The sequence below is a fragment of the Protopterus annectens genome, chromosome 6.part0 (genome assembly GCF_019279795.1).
Source record: "Protopterus annectens isolate FY-2018-M chromosome 6.part0, PAN1.0, whole genome shotgun sequence".
Taxonomy (NCBI): domain Eukaryota; kingdom Metazoa; phylum Chordata; order Ceratodontiformes; family Protopteridae; genus Protopterus; species Protopterus annectens.
In genome coordinates this window covers 567,459,553-567,482,986 of record NC_056737.1, presented here as the reverse complement: position 1 = coordinate 567,482,986, position 23,434 = coordinate 567,459,553, and positions in this window count along the sequence as shown.

Below are 23,434 nucleotides of genomic sequence, written 5' to 3'. Positions count from 1 at the left end.
ACCATTCATTCCAGTTAAATATATAACCTAGTATTTCCAGCAATTACATCATTCATTCTGGAGTTCCACAGGACTTCATTATAGCATGTGTTCTGTTCTCAATCTTCATTAACAAACTTCCACTAGACCTACTCCATTTTCCACTACTCCTTTGTGCAGGTGATATGGTCATCTCTATTTCTGATTTCTCACATCATACAAGTGAAACTCATCTTCAAAAATACATTCTTCAGCTACAGCACTGGCTAAAATCAAAGAAACTACTGCTCAATAACAAAACATTAAATGAAAAATAAAGGTAGTGGTATTCAAGACAAATAGAAGATTATCTAAATTTCCCCAGTCCTTTCATGTCTTTGATTGTGATACCAATCCAACTGAAAGCAGCACCTCCTTTAGATATTTGGGAATTTGGCTTACACCATAATTCCATGAGCACATAGAAAAGTTGAGAGCCAAGATCAACAGGCCACTCTTCTGGGTCAGGAAAATATCTCAGTTCCTTTCACATACAGCATGGGCTGCTACAGGAAAAGACATCCTCCTTGCTTAACTTTAATATTGTTTCCTCTTGTTTATATCTGCTTCATCAGAAACACTGCCACCCTTCAGACCCTCTCCAATAAATCTGTCGATTCATATCTAATGCACCATGGAATGAACGCCATTGCCTTATTCTTTCAAAGGCTAAGTGGCTCACAGTACAGGCCAGGTCAGATCTTCTTGTTTCCTGACTTTTCAAAATACCCAGACTTGACATCCTCTTCCCTCTCTCTTCCAAACATTTTACTGCCACTCAAACTTGTCAAAGCTAGAGCCAATCCTTCCTTCCAAACTCCTTTTCTCAGACCATACTGTTCTAGCATTGCTTTTCTGTACAGGTTCCAAAACTATAGCAATCACTTATTCCCAATTTATCTGATCATACAGACTACTTCTGGTTAAGGCTGCACCTCAAGCAATGCTTAGTAAAACAGTTTGAATGAAAATGTCCATCTAAAGGACATATCACCTAAACCGATATTTTCAACTGCAAAGTACCATTATCTCCCACATACCTGATCCACCTGACTAACTCACTCATACTAAACTGTGATTCAGCTTACTAAACCATAGCTGGTCTAAACCCACTACATATAATCTAGTACCCCCGTTCTCCTTACTGGTGTCTACTAGCTATCCTAATCTATCTACAACTGCCACATCTGTACCACTGTCACTCCTCCTACTTAAACTGTATTCTCCCTTTTCTAGTCCATTTACATAACAGTATATAAACAAGTCTGTTAGATCTTATGTGTATATATGTTGTCAGATTTTCCATGCTTAATCATAAATGTAGGCCACTGTTATTTATATACTGTACAATGTTTTCTAACATTATACAGCAATCCAGGTTGAGCCTGTAACTGGCCAATGTTTGATCAGTACTCACTGCAGTAAACAAATTTAAATTAATGAAGGCATACATACATAAATAAATAAAAACTTCAACTTTTATATTTTATTTCTGTTTTGTTAGATTAGGGACTTCCATTTTAAAGTACTCTCTTCCAAAGTAGCACAAGACAGCAAAAAACTGTAGAATACACAAAAAATTCAGAACATGGCTGGATGACCTTCACTTCACTTTTAATCCACGGTACACAATATCATAAGCGTTTTCACCTCCCATTAACAATCACAATAAGAGACTTCTTCAGACTGAAATAATCATCACATAACACACTTTAAATACACCTCTTAAGGCTCATGATGTATCACATGATATTCACTGACTTCCTAACAAAAAATAAAAACAGCTTAAAATAACATGACATTACCTAACTTTAAATACCTACGCTACCCCTAATGTTTTAACCCCTTTCTTTTTAAGTACATGGTAAACTCTTACCTATTATTTAGTCCAGGTAGAAAACATGCATTTAATCTAACCTGCCAGCAATATTCAAGCCAGCAAAGTTCTTCTTCTATATTAATAATTTTAATGGTATTAACCAAGGCTTCTAATACTAGAAATTTATAATCTACCTTACAATTACTGCCTATGTAATGTTACACATGGCATTTTTTGTACCTCCTATATGAATGGCATATTTATGTTCATATATTCTGCTATTTAATTCCCTAGTAGTTCTTCCTACATAGAAACTTTTACACTCAGTGCAAATAATAAGGTAGATCACATTCTTTGATTTACAATTAAATAAACCCGGTATTTTGATTTTGTTATTCCCTCTTGTTACTTCATTCCCTTCTGTATATAACAAATTACACATTACAGTTGTAACATTTTATCATACCACTTCTATATTCAGTTAAATTCTTTTTACTTAGTTTACTTTGAAAATAAGAATTAACAGACTGCCAGCAGGTAATGATTTACCTAAGAAACTGGTTGATGAATGGCTTGAAATTAACCAAAAAGCAGGGATGCAATACACTGAATACATAGAGTAGTCACAAATGCTCTTAGTAAACACATTATAGAGAAAGGTGATCAACACAATTTTAAGTTTATGATTTTAAAAGTAATTTATAGACCATTGTGGGATGGGGATATAAAACTTTTAACTGAAAAAGAAGAATGAGAGCATTTGTACCACCTGGTCTTAAGGACAGTTTTACTTTAAAGCCTTATTCAAATATGCTGCATCAGAAGGTGTAATTAGTCATGTGACTTTTTAAAATATATTTAAGTTATGTTGTTTAATTGATAGTATTTATTTTCCTGAAGAAGCCTTGAAGGTGAAAGTGTCTACTTGCGAACTTGAACTTGGATTAAATATGTGTTGTTTTAGATGGTTTCCAGTTTTCTTTTTCTTTTTGTATTTGATTTTGTGACTGAGAACTGGTTAACTGCCTCACAGCTGTTTTTTGGATACATTGAATTTCTATTATGCCACAGCAGACTAAAAATATCTGAATTATCTAACTGCATATGTGACAAGTTTGTTATGTTGAAAGAAAACACTTCAGCAGATAATTTCAACACTAAAATGTTCAGTATTCAAAAGAACTTAATCAAACTAAATGAAAGTCTAAGTACTAGAAAATGAAACAAGGTTGAGCATGACCACCAAGATTATGAAGGGACCGTGGCTTCGGCATATGGGCTGAAACTATCAAAAGAAGTGCCAGGAAAGTGTGTAGATGATGACGTTAGTGTAGCGACCGCAGAGGCAAATGCCATGAGGTGCTCGGAGTGTCTTAATGGAAGGAATACAACAAATGGAACTGAAAATGTCTCCAAAAACTTATTAAACAACCTTCCATATTTAAAGTAGGTGTGGAGGCATCCACGAGTGCTCAGTCAACGATAAATGTGAGCAGTACTAGAAATGTTGAAACCATAGAAACAGATCACCAAGCTGCAGTTAAATCCAAAAAAGGAAACCAACAGGTGGTGGAGGTTTATCAGAGGGTAAACGGCAATGAAAGAACTTGGGCCCAGGTAACAGCAAATGGGAGAGCTTATAGCTCATCCTATACTAATAACTTTTCTTATAACAACAAAGGACATTCAAAAAACTGGTATTTCAAGGGCTGACATTACAAAACAAACTGGAAGAAAGCAAAACAAATGTGGAGAACATAGGTTCTGTGAACTTTAAGGTTATTAATCTAAGCAAATGTGTTAATGAAGGAAGAATGCATATTAAGTAATGGATGGAACTTTGCACCATCTCAGAGGGTGAATAAACTTAACACTATAAATGATTTAAGAGACTAGGACTGTTTATTGAATTTGTCTGTGTTATTTGATAAAAAAGAAGTTAGAAAATGTAACTTTTATAAACCTAGTAGTTTTAACCTTCAGTTAGTAAAAGAGCTAGAATTTTTTCTTAATATCTGTGAAATTCAAATTATTGACAGTCTAGATAGAAAAACTGATTATAAGTATTATAATATGTCTAGAATGGAAAACGTTTGTTTTGATGAATTTTTAAAAAATGACAACATTCTGTGTATGAAAGCAGATAAAGGGGGTGCATTGGTTGTGCTTGATAGGAATGAATATGAAGATAAAATGAATGAGCTCTTAGAGGATGAAATGTTTTACAAAAAAATTAGTATGAAAGAAGTCAAAAAAGGCTACACTATGATAGATTATTGCATAGAGGAATGGTTTTTGGCTTGAAGAATTGATGAAAATATAAGAAAGTTTTTGACAAATGCCAATCCAAAAATTAGCAAAATATATGGAATCCCTAAAGTACACAACAATGTAAATAACCCCCCGTTAAAACCCATTGTAGCTAGTGCAAATAGCAAAACAATAGGGTTATCAGTCTTTGTTGACAGATATTTACAAAAGGCAGTTTCTTCCAGTTCATCTTATATTAAAGATAGTTTTGATTTTATTAAAAAACTAGAGGAAGTTGTGGCTGATGAGTCAGATATTTTAGTGACATTAGATGTCCAGTCACTTTATACCATGATTCCTAATAAAGAAGGAATGGAGATGGTTAGGTTGGAATGATTAAGAACTAGACAGTTTACAAATAATATGATTGGGCTGCTAATGGAAATGATAGAACTGGTTTTAAGCTACAATTTATTTTTATTTTATGATGATATATATGTACAAGTTAATGGTGTGGTGATGGGAGCTTCTCTAGCCCCAAGTTATGCTAATGTTTTTATGCATGGGTGGGAAGTAACTCATATAACTGAAAGTAAATATAATGAAAAAATCATAAAAATGGTACATTTTATTGATGATGTGTTTCTTGTATGGCAAGGAAATTTTAATGGGTTGGAAAATATCATTGATTATATTAATGTACGTACATACTTGAAATTTACATATGAATATAATTATGATGTAATAAATTACTTGGATTTAATGATTTTTAAAGAAAATAGGAAATTGGTAGCTAAAATATATAAAAAATAGGTTCAGAATAACAGTTATTTACATTTTTCCAGTATGCAACCTAGGCAAACTAAACTGAATGCGGTGAAAGGCCAATTGAATAGAATAAATTGTTCGACTAAGAATGATGATGACTTTTCTGAAGAAGCAAAGTCCTTCTATAGTAAAATAGTTAAAAGGGGTTACCCTAGTGGAGAAGTAAATAAATTATTTCAAGAACAAAAGGATATGAGAATGGGTAAAATAAGTATTGGTGAAAATAAAAAAGGTCAGTATGAATATAAAAGAGCGATGGCTATACAAAATAGTGTAGACTCTCAAGCCATAAAAAAAATTGTCATAAATAATTGGGGACTGTTTAAGGCAAATAGTGAACTGATTAGTAAAGTAGGGGCCAAATCTATATTTGTTCAGTAGAAAGCTAAAAGATTTAAAAATTATTTTCAAGGTAAACTAAGTAAAAAGAATTTAACTGAATATAGAAGTGGTATGATGAAATGTTACAACTGTAACATGTGTAATTTGTTATATACAGAAGGGAATGAAGTAACACTAGGGAATAACAAAATCAAAAATACCAGGTTTATTTATTTGTAAATCAAAGAATGTGAATTACATCATTATTTGCACTGAGTGCAAAAGTTTCTATGTAGGGGGAACTACTAGGGAATTAAATAGAAGAATATATGAACATAAATATGCCATTCATATAGGAGACACAAAAAATGCCATGTGTAAACATTACAAAGGCAGCAACTGTAAGGTAGATTATAAATTTCTAGTATTAGAAGCCTTGGTTAATACCACTAAAATTATTAATATAGAAGAAGAACTTGGCTGGTTTGAATATTGCTGGCAGGTTAGAGTAAATGCAAGTTTTCCACCTGGACTAAATAATAGGGAAGAGTTTACTATATACTTAAAAAGAAAGGGGTTAAAACATTAGGGGTAGCGTAGGTATTAAATGTTAGGTAATGTTATGTTATTTAAGCTGTTTTTATTTTTTGTTAGGAAGTCAGTGAATATCATGTGCCTTAAGAGGTGTATTTAAAGTGTATTATGTGATGATTATTTCAATCTAAAGAAGTCTCTTATTGTGATCGTTATTGGGAGACGAAAGCGCTTACTGATATTGTGTACCATGGATTAAAAGTGAAATGAAGGTCATCCAGCCATGTTCTGCATTTTTTGTCCATTTTAAAGTAGTTATTAGACATTAGACTGGCTAAAGGATAAAATAGGCCTAGAAATTGTGTTTCATTTATGCATAAAAGACAGTTAAGCAGAAAGAAAGAATAGCCTTGCTGGTCAAGCATGACAAATAACTGTTCCCAAGGAAAGGCTACAGACTGTTCTTTTTTTTTTTTTTTCTCAAGGGAAGAATCAAGAAAATGTTAGATATTGAGACAGCTAGGCACCTGCAAAACAAGACAAGGCCTGAGAACCAAGGCTAAGAAGGCATGTAAAACATTACAAGGTTTTATTATTATTAAAATGTACTTCAGACACAATTTAGGAAGTCAGTCAGTTAGTTTGTTCGACCTGACATTACAGAGAAGATTAAGCTGCAATACAGACACTTGAGCCTGAGTACAGAAGACAGGTCAAATAAATACTGTTTCAGTTTACATTATTCAGGATAATCAGAAGACGTGCAGAAACTGGATATATTTAGCAGAACTGTTATTACTAACCAGCATTCCAGCATTTCTACAGACTGTTATTGTTTATAAGCACTGTTAACGAAGACAATATCTGGATATTGTGAACATCTGATAAAGCCTTAGCAAATGAACTACAGTGTTTGGAGAATTCATTCTGAAAAGTACACAAGATTTGGCCCATAAAGGAGAGACTGGCGCCTGTTCAGTATGAGTTTGGGAAATTATCAGATAAAGACTTTCATTTCAGTCTCATTTCAGTTGTTTCTAGTTAATTAAAGTATAGTACAGTCTTATCAATTCTTACAATGGTGAGCCACTATGAATGGGGTAAAACAGTTAAAGTAATTTCCAAAACCCCATAGTAACCTTGCACCAGCAGTTAGAATATGTGTGTTCTACAAAAAATCTACATAATAGCAGTGTTTTGTTCAACTACATGTGTTCTTCAGAGTGAGTATTCTAAGCAACCTTATTAGCAACACTTCAGAACATCAACAAATTCTTTAACAGTTTACAGTGACATTTTTCCAATCTATCAGTTTCATAATATACTTTTCAGCAGCATACCAGTGTTTTTCCATAACTGAAGACTGTGAACGCTATACAGAATAAGTCAGAAATGATGGCATTACATTTTCTCATTACAGAGCAGACCTATTGGTAAGACAATACTAATATTCCAGATGTAAACTTCATACAGAAAACTGAGAGAGCAGACAACCTATACCTACAGTAATTGCAGCTGTTAGACAAATTGCAGAGCACCAGGTTTTACTTAAGATAAAGCCTCAAAGAACTTCAACAGACCAGCACTAAATCAACAAACTTCAGCACTGTTCCTTCAGAAAATAAAATATGTTATCCAGTTAATAACTCCACAAACTTTCATGTTTCCAGTATGACATCACACCAAGAAGCAAGAAAAAGATTTAAAAAGCTACAGACAGCAGGGCGCATTCTTCCAGGATCATAAAGTTATGTAAGACTTTACATGCACTTTTTAGTTAACAGCTCAACAAAAGTTTAAATTCATCAGTAAAAGTCATTTGCATGCCTGTTGTATAAACATGTCAAGTAATACTTCTACAGTTAGGATATCAGTAAATCCTTCCCTTAAATTTACAATCTGGGAAAAGCAGTCTAAAAATCTGTGTTTCAGAAATGTTATTTTAAAGTTAAAAGTTATTAGTTCAAGAATTAACTCACAAAAGCAGGCTACAGGAAAGCATTTGCATAATTAGTCAGCTTCTATCAGTACGGTTTCAGACTTAAATGTAAATGCTTCAGTACATACAATTCAACATACAGAGTTAAGTTGTAGTACAGTTTCAAATACAAATGCTCAGAATGTAATAAATTCTTGTTTAAATGTAATTCAAAATACAAAATTATGTTGCAGTCTTAAACATACAAATGTCAACACAGTCAACGTATATAACATGCAGGCAATGTCTCAAGTTCACATTACTTCACCTAGTTTCTTATTTTCAGAAGTAAGTGCAAACATTTCACTGAGGGGGGATAAGAGGAATCAGAGTACAGATTTTGGTAAAGTAAATTCCAGCATAAGTAAAAAATAGACATCAGCGCAATTTAAAATTGCTACAGTTTCAGAGAAAAATAAAGAAAAAATCCATTCCATAACTATCCATAAAGGGTGCGGCAGTCTAGTACCAAACCAGGGCATTAATCTGTCATTGTTTAAGGTTAAAAGAAATGACAATATTTCATTGTTTACAAACAAATCAATTTCGGTTACACATAGATATTTATTAGAGGACACAAATGCAGTTTTGTCAGGATTTAAAGGGTCAAAGATTACAGCAGCTAACAGTTCAAAGTATAACAGCTCTTTACTAGGTATGAACATGTCATTTGAGTTATATGCTGTTTTAGACTTCAGTAACAAGATTTTTGCAAATGTACAAGATTTGAAAAAAATGATTATGACAGGAACGTGCCGATTTATGGTTTAAAGATAAATAAATTCCAATTCAGCTGACACAGCTAAAGTTCTCTGAAAGACATATTGGGCATGGACAGTTAGAAAAATAGGGTAACTCTATACATATATGTCTTGTAAGGTATATCAGAACTAACAGTCATATTAATTCACAGAATAAAGGGTTTACAGTAGCAGATTTGGCAAATTAATCTTTTGTGTTATTATTAACCGTCATTAGTTAAGAGCTTTGTATTAAAGTGTTGCAATGCATAAACAATATCGTAATAGAGACAGAGACAAAATAATTTATTGTCGCGGTCCCCTTCAATGAACACAACACACTGAATGACATTTGACGACCTTTATTAAAACTTCCATAACATAACTTTGATTACCAAAATTTGCTAAATACAGCTAGACATGGTGTAGTTGATTCTAAACACAGCATAAATATCTTTGCAATGTTAAACAGAACAGCATATCTGCTCATCCGACCCACTAAGTAGCATCCATACCTTTGCTCACTTACTTTACTTATGAAGCTTCATAAACCATTCACTGAACTACCTTCCAACCAAAAAAGCAGCGTCCTTACTTGCGCTTGCTTATCTATTCAACAAGAACTCCTTGAAATGCACCACCAGACACCAGATGGGGGAACAGAAGAGGGCAAGCCTGTCCCTCTTCTCTGCCTACCGGGATAAAATAACCACAATCCCATCAATCCGCCAACAAAAAAGGGAGGGTGGGAGGGTAGCAAGTTCATGCCAAAATGTGATTACTTACCCAGTTACACTCATCTAAATCTCTTAAGCACCTCCCATACTTATTTAATTTCCTTCCAATCACCCCTCCCACCATTTAACCCTTTCACCTCCCCAACCCATTGAACTCCCATTAATATCAACCTAACACCTCTTGAAAATTTCCAGGACAACTTGGCTTGTTGCCAAGCCTCATTTGTCCTGTTCCCCTTCAATAAACACAACACACCGAATGACATTTGATGACCTTTATTAAAACTTCCATAACGTAACTTTGATTACCAAAATTTGCTAAATGCAGCTGGACATGGTGTAGTCAATTCTAAACACAGCATAAACATCTTTGCAATGTTAAACAGAACAGCATACCTGCTCATCCTGTCCCAGTAAGCAGCACCCATACCTTTGCTCACTTACTTTACTTATAAACATCCTTATGATGTTAATCAGGACAGCGTACCTGCTCATCCTGTCCAGTAAGCAGTGTCCATACCTTTGCTCACTTACTTTACTTATAAACATCCTTATATTAATCAGGATAGCGTAAATGCTATTCCGACCTCGCAAGCAGTATCCATATATTTGCTCACTTACTTTACTTATGAAGCTTCATAAACCATTCACTGAATTACCTTCCAACCAAATAAGCAGTGTCCTTACCTCTGCTTGCTTATCTATTCAACAAGAACTCCTTGACATGCACCACCAGACATAAGAGGGGGAACAGAAGAGGGGAAGCCTGTCCCTCTTCTCTGCCACCAGCCTTACCAAGCTGTTCCCCCTCACCACCAACTTTCATCAGCTAGCCATCCTTAGGGGATAAGGCCAAACATCATTTGGTGTAAAATAATTACCAGGACATTACCAGCCCTTGGCAATTACCTAATGCTTACCAAAGCATCACCTGCCACTGGAGCAAGAATACTCAACCCCAACCACCAAATAAAAGCAATTGCATATCACCCTTCCCAAGCAATTCCTTTTACTTGCCCAATGGCATGCAGAACATGAAAAACTTCAAAATGCCATTTAACCACTGCCTTGCCAACATTAACTACCCATATCAACAGTGAGGCAGCTAAACCCCATGATGGCTTTATCAGTCTGATCCCTCTTTACTCTATCAATACCCTTGAATGCCACCAACAATATACCAAACTGAAAATTCCCTATGCCGCAGGTCAAAACCAGATTTTACCAGAATGAAAATGCCCTATGCCACCTGGTCAACACAAGATTAGTGACATGCCAACCCGATCCTGCTTGTAGAAATTAAACCATATCTTTCAGTCCTTCAAGTACAGTAAATCAGACCACACTTCCATGCAAGGACACTCACGTAGCTCACAACTTGACTCAATTACTCCACGCTTGCCCTGCATGTTCCACCATGAATCAATGACCATCAATCTCCTACAACAAACCTATCCCAACCTTTCAACATAATGAACCCCTAGCCATAAATAACTTCATATCCCCTTAACACCCGTGTGACTAATGAGCAAATATTAAGGTAGATTACCTACACGTTATGATGCACCACTCCAGAAAGAAAACCTGTAAACCTATAACACCTAAAGCAAGACCTTAATACCCACCATTCCCCTATGATAAGTTTTTGTTCCCTCAAGCACCACCTCAGAAAACACCTTCTATGTTAGCAATTTCATGGATGCCCATGGTAAATAAAGCAAGATGAACCTAAGGTAAACCACCACGACAAAAATCTTATGTAGACAGCAAATAATCCAATGCGAAACAGCAAATAAAAGTTCGAAATTTATTGAACTGTAATTAAAATAAAAATGAAAGAAAATGGTCTAAGAGTCTTAGCAAAATAGTCCTTACAAACTGGATAAGCTCTTTCGGCTTCTAGCCTTCTTCAGATCGTGAAATTTTTAGGACTAGTACTTACGATTTTATAAAAAGAAATGACCAATAAAATCACAGCATTAAAGGATAATTTGCATCATAGCTTCACTAGTTCACATTTTCGATTGGTTGTAATGTATCCTGTCATCTTATTGGAAAGACCACTTGTAGCCTATCACATAGATTCAAAGTAATTCTGTGATTAAAGGTTTGGTGCCAAATTTATGCTAAACAGTTGTTTGTTCCGTTCTATACATTGGCTATACAAGCCAAATGCACCCATCAGAACGCCCATTCAATTTCTACAGTCTTCTGCCATTCAATATTCACATACCAGGTTTCCAGTAACCTATCAATCATAAAAAATAATCATATAATACATAAATCCCATGTATAAATCATCCTTCCACATAGAATGAAAATATATCGTATGCGCTTCTCAGATATAATCATATATCGGTTCTTCCAAAATCAGGAGATCCATTCAAATCTAGCAACGATAGATATTTGATATTTGTTACATCGCTCAGGTCTATGATTAAATATAAAAGAAGCGAGATGTAAATGGATAATAAGAAATAACAAATTCATACTATATCTATGACCATCAGCATGTGCTTATTACTCTGCCTATGCAGTTTACGGAGTTTAAGCGTATCATATTATTATATTTCTGTGTCACCTACTGAATGAAAACAAAGGTATAAATAAATAGTAATTATGAAATAGTTTTCACTGTACTTAATATTGCTTTTGTCTCAAGAACTCACATTATGATTATACAAAATATAAACGTCATGTGTCATTAGCATTTCACTCGTATTGTTAGATGCAACCTTTTGAAGCCAATCAAAGTGCTAAAGCAAGCAAACCAAGCTCAAATTTTTTCAGCATAGTCGAGCGGAAAGTAAAATGTCATTTGTTATTTGCATTTCCTAGATAATAATAACCAGTTTGTGTCGGTCGATCAAAAATCAACCAGTCAAGTCTATGGAGACACAAAAATCTGAGAGACTGGAAAGCAGCATTACTCACTTGCAAAGGGAATATTCCATAATTGGTGGTCCCAAATAGTGGCAGCCAATCACATTACCAGAAGCCTATCTTAGAGCCAATCAATATGCCAATGGAAAAACAAATGATTAACGCTATCCAAGAATAAGATAACTTCTTAATCAATTCTTTCATACAACAAATCCGCTTAAAGATCAAAAACATTTGTCATTGTTCCATGGACATGTTTCCACCTATATTTATAATTCTTCTTTTATTATTTCTTTTACAAAGGGTTACAAATCCCTCAACAACAGTTTTTGCTTTTAGAACAACTATAACACTATTTACTTTCCATCCTTATATACAGATTTACTGCATTTCCTGTGTTGCACTTAATTTAAAATCGTTTTTTTTCTCTAAAAACTGCATTTTACCTGATTTTGGCCTAGCACTCAAGTGTGGGGTCATTTATTGCACTGTTGTGATTATTTTGCTCCTTGTGTATCTCTGCTACCTTTAAAGTACAACAAAAACAAAAAAAAAATCTTGCTTTTTTCCCACTTTGTGAAAGTTAAGAAAGTTCAGTTACAGATTTCCTGTTCTGAACTGTTTGGAAGTTTCTAGAAGGCCAGTGCTTGCTTAGGCTAAAGGCAAGTCTCTGTGTTCACCAGTGGGAGTGGTTAACACTGAACAGCCTGCCTGCCCCTGGAGGAGTGGTTACTACCTAGAAGCTGTAGTTTTATTGGCCATTTTGGGTCAATTCTAAACTCCTTGATCTCTCTCTCTTAAAACCCAGCTGCCTCATGGTTTTAGCGTCATTTCAGGCTTGCTAGTTGTTGCTGAAGCACCTACCAAAAGGAGAAAATGCTGAGAGAAGAAAAGAAGCCACTTTTGTGATTTTAAGTATTTTCTTCTGATTTTTTGTTAAGTTTTACTGCTTTGCCGCCTATTTTTGGCATTTTCTGGCTTGCTAAAGTTTATATCTGTAACAGTAACAGTACTTGGAACACATCTAGAGCCTGTTTACTGCATTTCCTGTGTTGCACTTAATTTAAAATCGTTTTTTTCTCTAAAAACTGCATTTTACCTGATTTTGGCCTAGCACTCAAGTGTGGGGTCATTTATTGCACTGTTGTGATTATTTTGCTGCTTGTGTATCTCTGCTACCTTTAAACTACAACAAAAGGAAAAATAAAACAAAATAATCTTGCTTTATTCTCACTTTCTGAAAGTTAAGAAAGTTCAGTTACATATTTGCTGTTCTGAACTGTTTGAAAGTTTTTAGAAGGCCAGTGCTTGCTTGTGCTAAAGGGAAGTCACTGTGTTTACCAGTGCGAGTGGTTAACACTGAACAGCCTGCCTGTCCCTGGAGGAGTGGTTACTGCCTAGAAGCTGTAGTTTTATTGGCCATTTTGGGTCAATTCTAAACTCCTTGATCTCTCTCTCATAAAACCCGGCTGCCTCATGGTTTTGGTGTCTTTTCAGGCTTGCTAGTTGTTGCTGAAGCACCTACCAAGGGGAGAAAATGCTGAGAGTAGAAAAGGAGTCACTTTTGTGATTTTAAGTATTTTCTTCTGATTTCTTTGTTAAGTTTTACTGCTTTGCCGCCTATTTTTTGGCATTTTCCGGCTTGCTAAAGTTTATATCTGTAACAGTAACAGTACTTGGAACACATCTAGAGCCTGTTTACTACATTTCCTGTGTTGCACTTAATTTAGAATCGTTTTTTTCTCTAAAAACTGCATTTTACCTGATTTTGGCCTAGCACTCAAGTGTGGGGTCATTTATTGCACTGTTGTGATTATTTTGCTGCTTGTGTATCTCTGCTACCTTTAAACTACAACAAAAGAAAAAAAAATCTTGCTTTTTTCCCACTTTGTGAAAGTTAAGAAAGTTCAGTTACAGGTTTGCTGTTCTGAACTGTTTGGAAGTTTCTAGAAGGCCAGTGCTTGCTTGGGCTAAAGGGTAGTCTCTGTGTTCACCAGTGGGAGTGGTTAACACTGAACAGCCTGCTTGTCCCTGGAGGAGTGGTTACTACCTAGAAGCTGTAGTTTTATTGGCCATTTTGGGTCAATTCTAAACTCCTTGATCTCTCTCTCTTAAAACCCTACAACTCTCTTTTTGCACGGTTTTGCACACTGAGCAGCTTCGGGCAGCGCCGCCTAAACAGGTTTAAACTATTCCAGGCTCCACAAAGTCTGCTCTTCACTTTTTCCCTTAAAACTGTTCAAACTCTCAAAGTAATCACTCTATTCTCTTTCTAAAGCCCTGCACTTGCTCAGTTCTTATAAGGAAACACTAACTAACTAAAGCACTACACCCTCCTTGACTTCTCATAAGTATTAGGCTCCCGATTGGTCCTTCCTGATCAAGTGAAAAATCAGTTCCCTTCCATAATCTGATCAGTAGAAAAACAGTTCCCTATACTAATCTGGTATGTCCAAGGGTCAGTTTCAAGGTTACTCTCCAGTCCAGCTGGTGAATCTGGGAATTTTGAGGCAATGTTACAATTGCCTTATATACACAGACAACCCTCTCCTCCTTCCAACAAACTCTAATACATGTGAGAGATGCAGTTACACAGCCAAACTGGAGGCAGTGCTCTCTCAACCCAAGACTGGCACAGTCAGTCAGGAGGATAAGGTAACCACCCACACCACAAATCCAGTCTCACACAGACCTATTGCATCTGCATACCCAACACATAAACACACAAAAACATACTCGGAGGCTCTAAATAAAAATCTGCCTAAACAGCAAAGACCTCCTAAGCAGATATCCAAGCAACAGCCACCCCTCAACAATACCCACAAATCACATATCTCACAAAATCAGTGTGCCTCACAGTCACAGCCCTTAAGGCCAAACAACACACCAAATACACTTGTTATAGGGGAGTCTATTGTCCGGCACACTGATGTCCCGCTCACCAGACTGAACAAGGAGAAGGTCACTGTAAGCTGCCTGTTGGGTGCCAGGATCCACCACATAGCACAAGCACTCAGGTCACTCCAAAGCAAGTACAAGTATGACTCCGTCATTGTCCATGCCAGTGTGAATGACCTGAGACTTACCTCCCTGGACTACATGAAAAGGGACATAGAGGAGCTCTCTGACCATGTAGCCCAGGCTGGTATGACCCTGACCTTGAGTAGCATCTTGCCCTCACCAAGAATGATGCCACAGTATAAAGACAAAATGATCAGTTTCAACAATTGGCTAAAGTATTGGTGTCATTCAAAGGGGATCCAGTGTCTGTCAGCCTGGGATGACATGCTCGACAAGCCACGTTGCTTTGCTAGGGACGGCTTGCACCTGTCACCCTTAGGCTTTCTTATACTGGCAAAGGCTCTTGCCACCCCTATAGTGCCTTTTTTAGGCAAGGGTCAAAGGACAAACCCACCTCCATAGACAACCCAAGGATAAAAAAACAAAAGGTAATGCTACTCAATGCCAGAAGTCTAAACCTCAAGATGCACGCACTCGAGGCTCTCCTCAGTATGGAGAAAATCGATGTCTGTGCAGTAACAGAAACCTGGTTCAAGGCTCCTGAGAGCACCCCAGCACTACCAGGTTATAACTCATACCATGCGTTTCGGCCCCAAAACTCGGACCGAAGCACAAAAGGAGGGGGAGTATCTATATTCATCAAAGATACCTATACCTCCAGGTTAGTGGCACTGCACGAAGCATCAGAAACCATCCATGTGCAACTAACAGCAGGCAGAACTGCCTTTCAGTTTGTAGCCTGCTACAGAACACCCTCCCTATCACTGGAACCCCACTTGGCATTCCTGAGAACACTGGAGAATATGAAGGTCTCTCCAAACACTATGTTATTGGGTGACTTCAACTACCCAAGCATTGACTGGGAAAACTACTCAAGCCCAAACACCCTCGCCCAACGGTTCCTTGAATTTATAAACTCTAACGCAATGGAACAACTTGTCACCACTCCCACAAGAGTGAACAACATATTGGACCTAGTCATCACCAACATGGGGACTCTATGTTCCACACCAGAGGTAAACCCCTCATTGGTAAGATCCGACCATAAACAAATTTCCCTGGACATCCATATCCCATCCCCACCCCCAGCCAAGTTAATCACTGTAAAGAATTTCTCAAAAGCCAACTTTGCACTTCTCAAGACTGAAGTGGAATCCTTCAAAGCCCCGGGGCCAAAGGATAATACAGCCCAATCTGCAGAATCCTTTACAAATGCATTCTATGAGCACCTGCAGGAATGCATGGATTGTGCTATCCCAAATAAAACCAAGACTCACTCCTCCAAAAACAGGAGACTGGTCTGGTGGACCCCGGCCATAAATAAGCTATACAACAGAAGGAGGGAGCTACTACATGACAGAGCAAAATCCCAAAAAGGGAAGGCATCTCTGATCAGTATTAGCAAGAAACTTCGATCCCTCATAAAATCATCAAAGGCCAGCTTCGAAAGAAAACTTGACCTAGACACTAAAGATAATCACAAGGCCTTCTTTAGTTATGTCAGGAACATGGGTGGAAATTCCCAGATATGCTCTGAATTGTTGCATAACGGTACAAAATATACCGAACCTACAGACATAGCCAACATCCTGGCAGACAGATTCAGTACAAACTTCTCCCCCCCTTCCCCCCCAAAGGAGCAAATGCCTATCCCAACTGAATGTAACCTCCCTGACATCACAGATGCACAGGTGAAAGCTGCCCTCTCCAAAGCAAAAAACACAGCAACTATGGGACCGGACGGTGTCCCAGGCTGTGTCTTACACAAGCTCCAAGAAGAACTGAACCCTCACATAAAGTCACTGTTCAAACTTAGCCTTACTACAGGATATGTACCCAAAGAATGGCATACAGCTACAGTGGTCCCACTCCACAAAGGTGGTGCCACAATGGACCCTGGAAACTATTGCCCCATAAGCCTGACTAGTCTGTTCTGTAAAGCTATGGAGCGTATTATCATAGAACTCATAAACAAAGACATTGGGAGCCTCCAGACACTGGACCCTACCCAATTTGGCTTTGTTAAAGGCAGATCTTGCCTCTTAAACCTAGTTGATTTCTTTGAAACAGTTACCAAAGCCATAGATGAGGGCAAGGTAATCCACACAGCCTACCTGGACCTCACAAAAGCCTTCGACACAATACCCCACTCGGTCATCATAAATAAGCTTACCAGCTTAAATATCAACCCCTATATCACAAGATGGATTGCAAGCTGGCTCAGAGATAGAACCCACATGGTCAGAATCGCAGGTGCCATGTCCGAATCCAAACCAGTTGCAAGTGGCGTCCCACAGGGCTCAGTTCTGGGACCTCTCTTGTTCAGTATATACTTCTCTGAGGTTCAGGCTAACACGGGGGGATTATGGCTGACAAAGTTCGCAGATGACTGCAAACTGGGGATCATAATCAAATCTCCAGCTGACACAAGCATCCTCCAAAAGGGTCTCACAGAGATGGATGCTTGGTGCCAGAGCCACGGCCTCAAGCTAAATGCTAAAAAGTGCATAGTCATCCCCTTTGGGAAAAACAAGGTGCCCACAAATTACCACATGAGTGGTAATCCATTAAGTACGGAAGAAGTAATTAGAGATTTGGGGATCAACGTAGATAGTAATCTCTCCTTTGATAATCACGTTGCCAAAGTGGTTAGAAAGACCTTCTATATAGACCACCTTATCATGAAAGTGTTCACATCTAGATCAAGAGAGGTCTTTGTGCCCCTCTACTCGTCACTCATCAGGCCCATAATTGAATACAATGCCCCTTTTGGGATGTACCTTACCCAACACCTGCAGCAACTGGAGAGACCCCAAAAGTACCTCACCAAGAGGATAATGGGCTACAAACAGATGTCCTATGCAGCTAGACTAAAGAAACTCCAGCTCTTCTCAGTTGCTTACCGCCTACTCAGAGGCGATCTATGCCTGATATACAAAGCCATGTCAAACCCAGAATTAATGGACATGCTCCACCTCAAAAAATCCAAGTCCCTTAGAGCTACACGCTCCAGGGACCTAAACCTCAGCACGAAAATAAATAGGACATGCTGGAGGGACAGATTAATTTCCTAGAGGCTCCCCTCACTCTGGAATAGAATCCCAATTCATGTTAGACATAGCCCCTCGCTGACCCTCCTCAAGCGAAATCTGGACGCGTGGATGGGAAATCGCAAATTCACCCCTTGGATCTCTTCTGTGTCCCTGCTAGACAGAGGCACAGTAAACTAATCTTAAAAGGGTACCTTCTGTGACCTACTTTACAGAGGCACAGTAGGCTAATCTAATAGGGAGGTGGAAGCCAAATACACTCTGGCTAGGCTTATAAATGTCCTAGGGCAGATAGCCTAGTATCTACCTATGAACCCATGAACCTATAAATAGAATATTGTAAGCGGACTTGTTGTGTGAAAGGATTGATTAAGACGTTATCTTATTCTTGGATAGCGTGGATCATTTGTTTTTCCATTGGCATATTGATTGGCTCTAATATAGGCTTCTGGTAATGTGATTCGCTGCCATTATTTGGGACCACCAATAGTGGATGGTTCCCTTTGCAAGTTGACTGGTTGATTTTTGATCGACCGACACAAACTGGTTATTATTATCTAGGAAATGCAAATAACAAATGATGTTTTACTTTCCGCTCGACTATGCTGAAAGTTTTTGAGCTTGGTTTGCTTGCTTTAGCATTTTTATTGGTGTCAAAAGGTTGCATCTAACAATACGAATGAAATGCTAATGACACATGACGTTTATATTTTGTATAATCATAATGTGAGTTCTTGAGACCAAAGCAATATTAAGTACAGTGAAAACTATTTCATAATTACTATTTATTTATGCCTTTGTTTTCATTCAATAGATGACATAGAAATATAATAATATGATACGCTTTAACTCTGTAAACTGCATAGGCAGAGTAATAAGCGCATGCTGATGGTCATAGACATAGTATGAATTTGTTATTTCTTATTATCCATTTACATCTCGCTTCTTTTATATTTAAGCATCGACCTGAGCGATGTAACAAATATCAAATATCTATCGTTGCTAGATTTGAATGGATCTCCTGATTCTGGAAGAAATGATATATGATTATATCTGAGAAGCGCATATGATATATTTTCATTCTATGTGGAAGGATGATTTATACATGGGATTTATGTGTTATATGATTATTTTTTATGATTGAAAGGCTACTGGAAACCTGGTATGTGATTATTGAATGGCAGAACACTGTAGAAATTGAATGGGCGTTCCGATGGGCGCACTGGGCTTGTATAGCCAATGTATGGAACGGAACAAACAACTGTTTAGCATAAATTTGGCGCCAAACTTTTAATCACAGAATTACTTTGAACCTATGTGATAGGCTACAAGTGGTCTTTCCAATAAAATGACAAGGTACACTACAACCAATCGAAAATGTGAACTAGTGAAGCTATGATGCAAATTATCCCTTAATGCTGTGATTTTATTGGTCTTTTTTTTTTATAAAATCGTAAGTACTAGTCCTAAAAATGTCACGATCTGAAGAAGGCTAGAAGCTGAAAGCGCTTATCCAGTTTGTAAGGACTATTTTGCTAAGACTCTTAGACCATTTTATTTCATTTTTATTTTAATTACAGTTCAATAAATTTCGAACTTTTATTTGCTGTTTTGCATTGGATTTTTTGCTGTCTACATAAGATTTTTGTTGTGGTGGTTTACCGGAGGTTCATCTTGCTTTTTTCTCACTTTCCACTGATAAATCTTTAACAGTGTAAGAAGAGTTTTTTCCATAGTAAATAAAGAGTCACTATTCCATAACAGGCCCAGTCCATAAGAAAATTACATTCTTAATCATCATATGAGCCAAAAGTTACAAGTTACCCGATGAAAAGCCAGCAAACAGTAGTGGCACTAGCAAGCCGAACCACCACTCATACTCACAAGACCTATAAATCCCCATTCATAGCTCAGATTAAGTTAACTTGCCTGGATGATGTCCCAATATTGAGCTGCCAGTGGTAGGAACATCTATCACAGAAGCATCCAACTTTCAAACTCACCTCCTTCCAGCCACCAATTGACGTCCTCTATTTATTTGTCTATCTGCAACCTTGATACTCACCAGTTCAGCAAATCATTCTGCAATGTAAAGAAACAAGTGTAAATCCTCTAACCACCAGCCAACACTGCCAAAGGCCCACCAGATCAATCCACTGTGCAGCCACTACCCTGCCCCATATTCCTATTATGTCATCCCTGTTTAATGATGCTTGTTTGTTGTAGGGTTTCTATATAGTTATTCTGTACTCAAGTTTGGGTCTAATGTAAGTAACAATTAATGACATCATTGTTTTGATTACCTAACTTTATATATCTTTTATATCACTTATAGAACTATAATAATTGTTAACCACTTGGTTGAAATGATTAGAAAAACTCATAGCTAATCTAGCCATATTCCCTGGGTCTTAAATGAGTCTGCAGTTTCAATTATTGTGTGCTGAATTACATTCTCACCTGTCAATGTATGCCTAACAAACTTCAAATGCTTAGTGTGATGTATGAACTTAGAAAATTGATAGAACAGATATTGCCTTAACTTTCTGAAGAGGAGAAGTTCTGAAACTCAAATGACCCTCGCAACTTGAGCCCCAAAACCGGCGACTATGGAGGAAAGGCGGTGAACCATGCTGCATAAATAATGGCACACTCTTAACCTGTCAAAGTCTCATGAAAGCATCTTTATATCTCCATTTTGCTGCTATCTATTAAATTGCTATCATTAGCTTCTTATATTTCTACTATGTGCACCACTGAGACCTTACAGAACAGTTCTTGTAAATACCAAAAGAAAACATGTCCAAGTTTTAAAATAAACTCTAAAATTGTCCCAACTGTTAACCCTAATTATTGCTGCATCCTGAGTTCCAAGAATTACTACTACTGTGTGCCAAAGAATTCCACCTTCACTGATCCCTTATATTCTAAACTTTATACCTCTCAACTGTACAGATTCTTGCAAAATGTCCAGATACTTGTCTCACATTCCTAGCAGGCTCTTCACAAAACCCATGGTTTTCTGTCAGGTCACTGTGATGATTTGCGGATTGAAGGAAAATGTATGTTAAAGCAAACCCTGTTACTCTAGCAACTTTATAAATTTAAACAGCAATATTTAAAATCTGTCCCTAATTTTGGGCCTTTGCCACCCCCCTTTTTGTCAGACTTTGTCCAGATTTCTTACACTAAGAGGTTGAGAGGTATGCTCAACATACTGTCCCAATTGCACAGGTCTCATGCAGTCTATATAGCACCACACGTACTGCACCTGCACTGCAGACATTTCTCCCCTTCACCTAAAGCCCATGAAAATCCACCACCACCATGATGACAAACCGTTAGCCTAATAACATGAGGAATCACCTCAAGACAGCAACAGTGGCCTCCATCGGCAATCACTTCAAACTTAACACTCACACCTTCCAGCCATGAAAAATCAACAAAACACCTACGGAATCCTACCGCACCACCAACAAACAGCAGCCTACACAATCAGAAGTGAGGCCAAAACTCAAGTTGCCATTTAACAGGTTGGTCCAAAGCGATCTACCAGGCAGCAACTCCTTTACCCCCATAGCAGAAACCCAGCAAGTGAGCCACAAAACAAAAAAACACCATTGAAGCAACACCCAACCACCTATGAACCCAAAAGCAGCTGCCACCAACTTCATGAACAAGAATAGCATCTGACCAGGTGAATGTGGACACTCATACATGCGATCTCTCTTTTAATTAACATTATTACACCACATTTGAGTGACACTAGTGTCATTATGTATTAATGGTAATTCACCACATTTATTCCCACAGGCATCAATCTTTAGGACGGATCCAAAGAAACAGAACCAACAAACAGAAGACAGTGAGATTTCAGAGAAGATAGACAACTATTGAATTTTCAGTAAGTTAGCAAATACAGAGCCATAACTGCCACTGGAGTGAAAACATATACCTTTTTAATAGACAAGAGATTGCTAAACCACTGAAAACTAAGAGAACAAAGTCATTATCAGAGACAGTGAAGCAATCCATTATAAGTTAAAGAACTTTAAGGGAAACTAGAAGCAACAAAATGGGCACACCTAAAGCATTACAGGTTCAAAGAAACAAGTATGATTTGCATTGAATACCATATGAGTATACATTATTGCACTGACATGCTATTTATTATGCATCTATTTGTTTGGCTTGGTACCTACAATGGCAGACATGCATGTGCAAAGAGCAACACTGTGCTGACAACCCGCGAAACACCACCAATCTGTTGCCTGTGAGTCCAGCGAGCACTGCCCCACCATAAGAAGATGTGAGACACAATCCGAACCCCAGCAATGTCCACCCCACTCCACAGCCCCAGAAGAACATATCTTGCCCTTCAACCGATGCTTTTTTTCCCAACACCCCCCGTACAGCCAACAGAGCTAGTGAGAGCTCTGCGCTACCCAACATGCAGCCGATGGCAAGTGGAACGGAATACACCCATTCAACTCCATTAACCTCCACCTATTTCTCACCCCAAATGAGTAAAATTGCCATCACTTTGCCGAAACAGCATGAATGAACACCGCATCTGGCATTACAGCCATACTCGACTGAAGGACCTCATGTCGATAGGGGCTGAGGATGGGCAAACATGTGCACATCACATCTCCAAGCCGACAAAAGCCCTGTAAGGCTGAGGTGAAAAGCACCACAATGACTCCTCTCTACATGCCATGTAGAAGTCAGGAGTACTACCAGAAAAGGGGGAGCAAACACCTATCCTGCCCATAGCCTCCACCTAGCTGACAAAAACCTTCCTCAAAGTGGCCTTTTTTTTTTTTTTTTAGCTATCGTACCAATCCACCAAGTGAACACACAGATTCCCCAGAATGGACAGTGCACGCATATTGTCCCTACTGCCAAGGTGTACCTGCAACCCACAAAAAAACACCCGCAATGCACCGAGTGGCCAGCACAAAAGGAACAAACAGAAACTCATCCCCACCTCAGAGAACACCACACCTGCCCAAGCCGACAGCCCTGGCTTCAACAGAAACCACCACAATGGCGAATAGTAACTGAAAAAAGGCAACATCAGACCCACACTCCTGAACCAATGCTGGAATTCCTACAAATGCAGCTCTGCCTGACTCAAGCATGCCAAATTACACAATGACCAATACGTTAGGCAGCTAGTGAGTACATATTAATGGATGTGCAGTAGCGTGCCCCCCCTGCAGGAATCAAAATGCTACCATCCTAAATCACAT